This window comes from Eretmochelys imbricata, chromosome 26 (assembly GCF_965152235.1).
Source record: "Eretmochelys imbricata isolate rEreImb1 chromosome 26, rEreImb1.hap1, whole genome shotgun sequence".
Classification (NCBI taxonomy): Eukaryota; Metazoa; Chordata; order Testudines; family Cheloniidae; genus Eretmochelys; species Eretmochelys imbricata.
Genome location: NC_135597.1, coordinates 7,283,765 through 7,289,832, shown reverse-complemented (window position 1 = coordinate 7,289,832; position 6,068 = coordinate 7,283,765).

The window sequence follows — 6,068 nt, the reverse complement described above, 5'->3', positions numbered from 1 at the left end:
TAAGTCAGAGCCTCGGGATTTGTCAAGAGATTAGTAAAAGGACCATTAAAATCCCAGGGAACTAGGAACCAATTCTGATTCAGGTCTGATTCTGATCTCTCACCAACATAAATGAGGAGTTACTCAGGTAAGTCAAGGGAGTTACGCCAGCATTAACCATACAAAATCAGATTTGGGAGTGCTATATATTTCCCCTTTATCTAAAAGAAAGAAAAGTGAAAAATTGCTATTTTGGTGGTAAGCTCATGGAAAAATTCCCTTATTGAAACCCCAAAGGCATTGTTAGAGTGGAATTGCCGTAATGCTTCAGAACAGACGTACCCTATCTCTAGCAGTGGATAATGACATACTTCAGAAAGAGATGTAATACCCCCACAATGCATCTGATTGTTCAGCATTGGGCCTGCTCCTCTTCTCAGTTTTTCTTCCTGGTGTTAATCCCATCAAATAGCATCTGCTCTGTGTTCTCTCCCTCCAGCATGCTCTGTTCAATGTCATCTGCTCTCACCACATGCTAACATGTCTTCCTTTATTACTTCACAATACTTCCTCTTGGGTCGGTCTTTTTCTTTTTTCTTTTCTTCTTTAATCTTGATCACTAGTTTTTCATCATATGTACTTCTTTCCCTGTTACAACTGCAATGTATCCCAGCCATTTGCTGTACACTCCTACTCGTTGCTAATTTGGCACTCATATGATTGACTACTCCTGTCCTACATCCACTAAAAGGCCTGACTCACTAACTGCAGAACATAATTATGTCTCATAGCAAGAGGTGTGGGCAAGTGAGGAATCTGCCTGAATCTTGTCAATATCCAGTGGTGGGAGTCGTAGAGTTGCTAACATCTGTTAAACTTTATGGGCAACATTTATTCAGCCAAAGGGCACATCACTGTAACAGATCTGTGGACAGGTATACGATGGGAAGCTTGCTTCACTCGGTCACTATTTAAAACTTAAAATAATTCCGATGCTGTACTTCAAAAGCCTCGGTACTGACTACCTCAGTTAATGGAGAATCGCTGGTAACTATTTGTACTATAGGGCTAATGACACAATGCTGAGCAGTTCTGAGCCCATTCTGTAGGGGGCAGTGATGCACATTCAAGATAGATAATTACTGAGGGCAGATTTAGCCTACTGTTGAAAACACATTGGGCCAGTTTTTGGCTTGAAAGAGCTCATGGTAGTTCTTGGAGGCATTGTGGCTTGGGCAGTCAAGTGCACCAAGGCTGTGGCTCCAGTTTCCAGACACCTTTTGGTAGGGTGTGGTATGTAATCTTTCCTCTGCTATATGGGCCCACAGTACACTTTGGGAGGTTGGAATCACTGAATAGTAGTTTTTCTCATTCCTTACACTTCGTGGCAATGAACAAGGATTGTGACTATGTCCCTCATGCCCTCTGCACTTAGTCAGTAGAGGTCTGGGTACAACATGGTTTATTCTTATTCTTTCATTTCCTTTATACTTCCATATAAATATTGAAACCTGTCAAGCAGTCCCAAAGCCTAGTCCCTACGACCCTTCAGTCATGAGAGATAGTGACAGCCAATGGTTAGAGCGATAGAGACCTGGATTGAATTCCTGACACTGACTTGGTGTGGGACCCTGGTCGAGTCACTTCACTTCTTTGTGTCTGATTCCCTATTGTAAAATGGGGGCCATGATACTTTCCCATCAGTGTAAAGTTCTTTGAGACCTGTGCACGAAAGAAAGCTGTACACATGCACAATATTGTAACTCTAAAAGCATGTTGAAGAACTGGATGAGACTCTGATCTGCCCAGAGGTATGAACATCCTCATCATGACTTATCAACTCTCTCAGCCAAGGACTGAGTGGCCCCTGGAGACCGAACACTCTTCAGCATGTCAGAGGTGACTGATCCAGAGCAGAACTGAGACACGTTGGCGGGGTCTGTTGTAGCCGAAATTTGCCCTGCTGATGTATCTTTTACAATGATTCAGTGACTTCATTCTCCAGGGATGTCATCCCAACATTTTCCACAGACACTACGGCCCGGATTCTGAAAGGGCTTCTCAATTATTTTTTGTCAAGGTCCGAATTTCTTGGCCAAGGTCCAGACTCCAGAAAAATAACAACACTGATAACAGTAAGTAAATAAAAAGATTTCGGGGTCCGTTCAAAAGCCTCTGGAGGTCTAGATTTGGCCCGCGTTCTGCCTGTTGACTACCCCTACTGAAAGTTATTTCGCTCTGTAATTTCCATTGATTTCAATCGACGTTAAGCACCTAAATACTTTTGCGGGACTGGGACTACATTCATTTCAATATTCAATAAAGAAAAAAAAGTGAAGGCACGTATTTTTTTATTTCCAGGAGAAAATTAAAGTGGATTTATCAGAAGAGAAGGGCTCTAAGTCATGGATTTGATAGCGGAAGCCACAACTGTAATAAAAAAGCACCTTTCATGATGAGCCTAACTCTTGCATACAACACTAGTCACACTTAATTACTTGAGGAGCAGATGCCTTAGGTGTTGCATGCATTATTTATAAGAAAGTTTGCTGAGGAGCACAGTGCAACTGAACTTGATTGTCTTGTCTTTGGCCACAGGCTTGATCTTCAAATCTTTAGTCATATAAGCAGTTCTTATTTCAACAGACCTACTCTATTATTATAACCTTATTAGCAGGCAGTGTAGGCTAGAGGACGGTACGCCGAATGGGACTCAGAAGAGGTAAGGTTCTGCCATTGGCCTGCTGTGTGACCTTGGGCAAGCCATTTCGTTTATCAGTGCCTCCATTTCCCCAAATGTAGAACATGGAGATAATACCTACCCTCTTTGTAAAGCTCTTTGAAGTCCACTGATAAAAAGTGCTGTATCAGAGCAATGTATTGTTGTTGCACTCAGGCATGAGAACTGCTCACAAGTAAAATTCATCACTTACAAACGGTGCATTGGTGCTACGCACAGGGGGTGAATTTCACCTCACGTGAATGAGGGTTTGAAGGATCCGTTCCCCGGTGATTGTTCATTCCAGTGATTCAGTGGCATTCAATCCATGAAGAGAATGCTAGTGCTGTGTGTTCAAATAGAATTTTATGAGCCCTATCCTGCCATCGTGTCTTATGCCGAACTCGTGCTGACCTCATTAAGACTTCCATGCACACAACAATGGGCGAGTGCACATGGCCTTGTGTTTTGGCTTTGATTGCTTCTGCTTGCTTCTGGACCTTTAGTGAGAAACTGAATTGTCTATAGGAAGACCAAAACTACCTGAGTGATACAAAATCTGATAATGGCTCTGTCTACGAGAAAGGCGTATACAATAGTCATTTAATTAAGAAATGTGCATGCTCTCGGAAGAAGACAATCTTAAAATATGACTATTGGATTTATAGCACACATCACAATCTATGAATTTCCCTGGAAAATGCCCTATCTTTATCTCTTCCCTATCACTGGCTAATACAAATTATTCAACTGAGATAATGCAACATTTTTTTCCCTGTTAATCCTAGTTTAGGGCTGTAACTTTACGGCTGTCAGGAACCAGATTCTGCTGTAGCATACCTAGAGTGCATCACACAGAGGTAGGGGATAACACAGCTTCAATGGAAGACGCTGTTGCATTTTAGAGCAGCTATGTAATTCAACAAGATGAACACGTCAATTAACGTAATATTTAATGTTTTCAGTGTGTCTCGAGATAAAATAAACCCAAACACAATTTGATTGCTGAGGATTTGTTGGCTACGAGCTTCCTCAAAAAAAGAGCCTTTCCCTCTGCTGCATATTTTGATAACATAATTATGCCATCATCTCTGTTCTCTTCAGGCTGAGGAATGAAGAAGCATCTCATCACTCTTATTAAAGTATAGATTTTCTAGCAGCAAGCCAGCCCAGAGAAATTGCTGTTTTTGTTATTCTGCATTCTGGGCAATACATCATTGCCTTAAAGGTTCCTGAGCTGATAATTTCACTGCATGATACTCAAACAAATAATTTGTTTACTCTTGTGCAATATGTTTATTGGATTCTAATGTTCTCTGCCTCATTGTTAGCTTTAATTAGAGCTATATATAAAAGTGTTCCTGACATTTTACTGACTTTTTAAAAACTTGTGGGGGAAATCAGCAAGTTTATTTGTTTGAGTTTTAGTTTATTTCTAATTACAAGCAACAAAAAGTCCAATTATAATTGCTTCAATAGATCATTGAATCTGAAGACGGAATATGAAATACTCCAATCTGATGGAGATAATAAGAAGCTGGCAATTCTCATTGTTCATGCTGCTCCTTTGTCATTTTGGTGGTGATATAGACGAGGGATGAGGAAAATCAAGAACGTCTGGATCAGTCAAACATTTACAAATTTCTAGACTGGAATCCTTGTTAAAGTTCTTAAATGATCCGATCAATTAGCTTTATCACTGAGAGAGGATGGACTTGTGGCTAAGGCAGTGGATGAGCATTCAAGACATGGGGGGTTCAGTTCCTGTTTCTGCTGCAGACGAGGCACAGATCAGCCACAGATGGGGAACTCAAGCACAGAGAGAATAAATTACTTTCCCACCATCATACGAACAGTCTGTGGCAGATTCAGGAACTGAACCCAGATGTCTTGAGTTCCGAGGCACAAGTCCATCCTCTCGTGATGCTGAAGCTAACCTAGAGATACTGGAAACTTCCCTGAAGAGATAGGAAATTTCTAGTTCTGTTTGGCAGACTCAGGAGGATCAGCTAGCTTGCACAGCCAGCAAGGGTGAAATCCCGACCCCATGGAAAGCAATGGAAAAAATTCCATTGCTTTCAATGAGCTATCATCTCCTGGATATTCACAGTTATCCATCTGAATCCAGACAAGGTCACCCATGACTACTTCCCAATTCTTGTTGGATCAGAAGGGATCCACATCCTTTTTATTGATGGAGCTGCAGAGTTCTCAGGAGCCTTTAGTTTGAACACTTATCCCAACTCCATGCTTTTCAGGTACCAATAGTCAAAACACAGGAAGAGGGCTGGCACCACTTAAGACCCTGAGGTAGTATAACCTTATGTAACCATGATGTTGAAATGTTCCCAATTAATATTAAGTTGTTCAGGGTAAGGGTGCTATAAAACCCAACTTAATTGTCAGGTTTGAGCCTCTAGGCTAGTTACAGAAAATGCAGTGCTTAATTTGTGCCAGGGCTTGCCAGGGCTGAGCTTGAGCCCCGGCACCTCTTTCATTACAAGTTATGCTCTGAGAAAATGTATTTAGCAGAGGACCCATTGGTGACACTTTGGATGATACAACCAAACTTTATTAAAAAGAAAAAATGATTAATTAAGCAAACAGACATGTAATTAGTGCTTACACAATATGACAATTATACTCTCACTCAAAGATGAAATGGTGTGTCAATGGGTGATCAGTCCACTGACAACAGAGAAGTACAGCCTTATAATCTTGGAATTGAATGGTACCCTTTGAATGTTAATTGGAGCTCTCCTGCAATTTAGCAAAATTACTCCTTTTATAAGCCTCATAATACTAATTAACATTAAACTGTTCCTTACCATAATTATATTCCCACCATCTTCTTATGGGCTCTTTACACATTATTTAAATAAACATCTGCACCAACGTCCTTCTCATACTGTCACGACAGATAGCATTTTCATAGAACACGCACAATTCTCAAAAATACTCATTTATAAACTTTGCTCTTAAACCAGTTACATAATGACAATACAAGCCGGGGTTATGTCCTTCCTAGCTCTTACTTTCCAATAACAATCTGTCTCCAACTTATCTTCGACTTTTCTCACACTAGCAACTTCAATTTCCCGTACTCATCTACACTTCAGTGAAGGGCCTAAATTAGCCTAACTTTTACTTATTTCTTAATCCAAACCATCCTACAGGCTACAGAAGGCCTGCAGGCAGACCCTTCAACAGAGCTCAGTGTGGGTCTAGGGGTCTATTCACATGGATCAGCTTGCAAGTTTGGGAGCTTAAACCAGGATCCTCCAAGGTATTTCGGTTCCTAACTCTCACTCAAATCAAATACCTTGGAAGTTCTGTGTCTTAGTCCTCAAACCAGGGTTTAAATGGCACA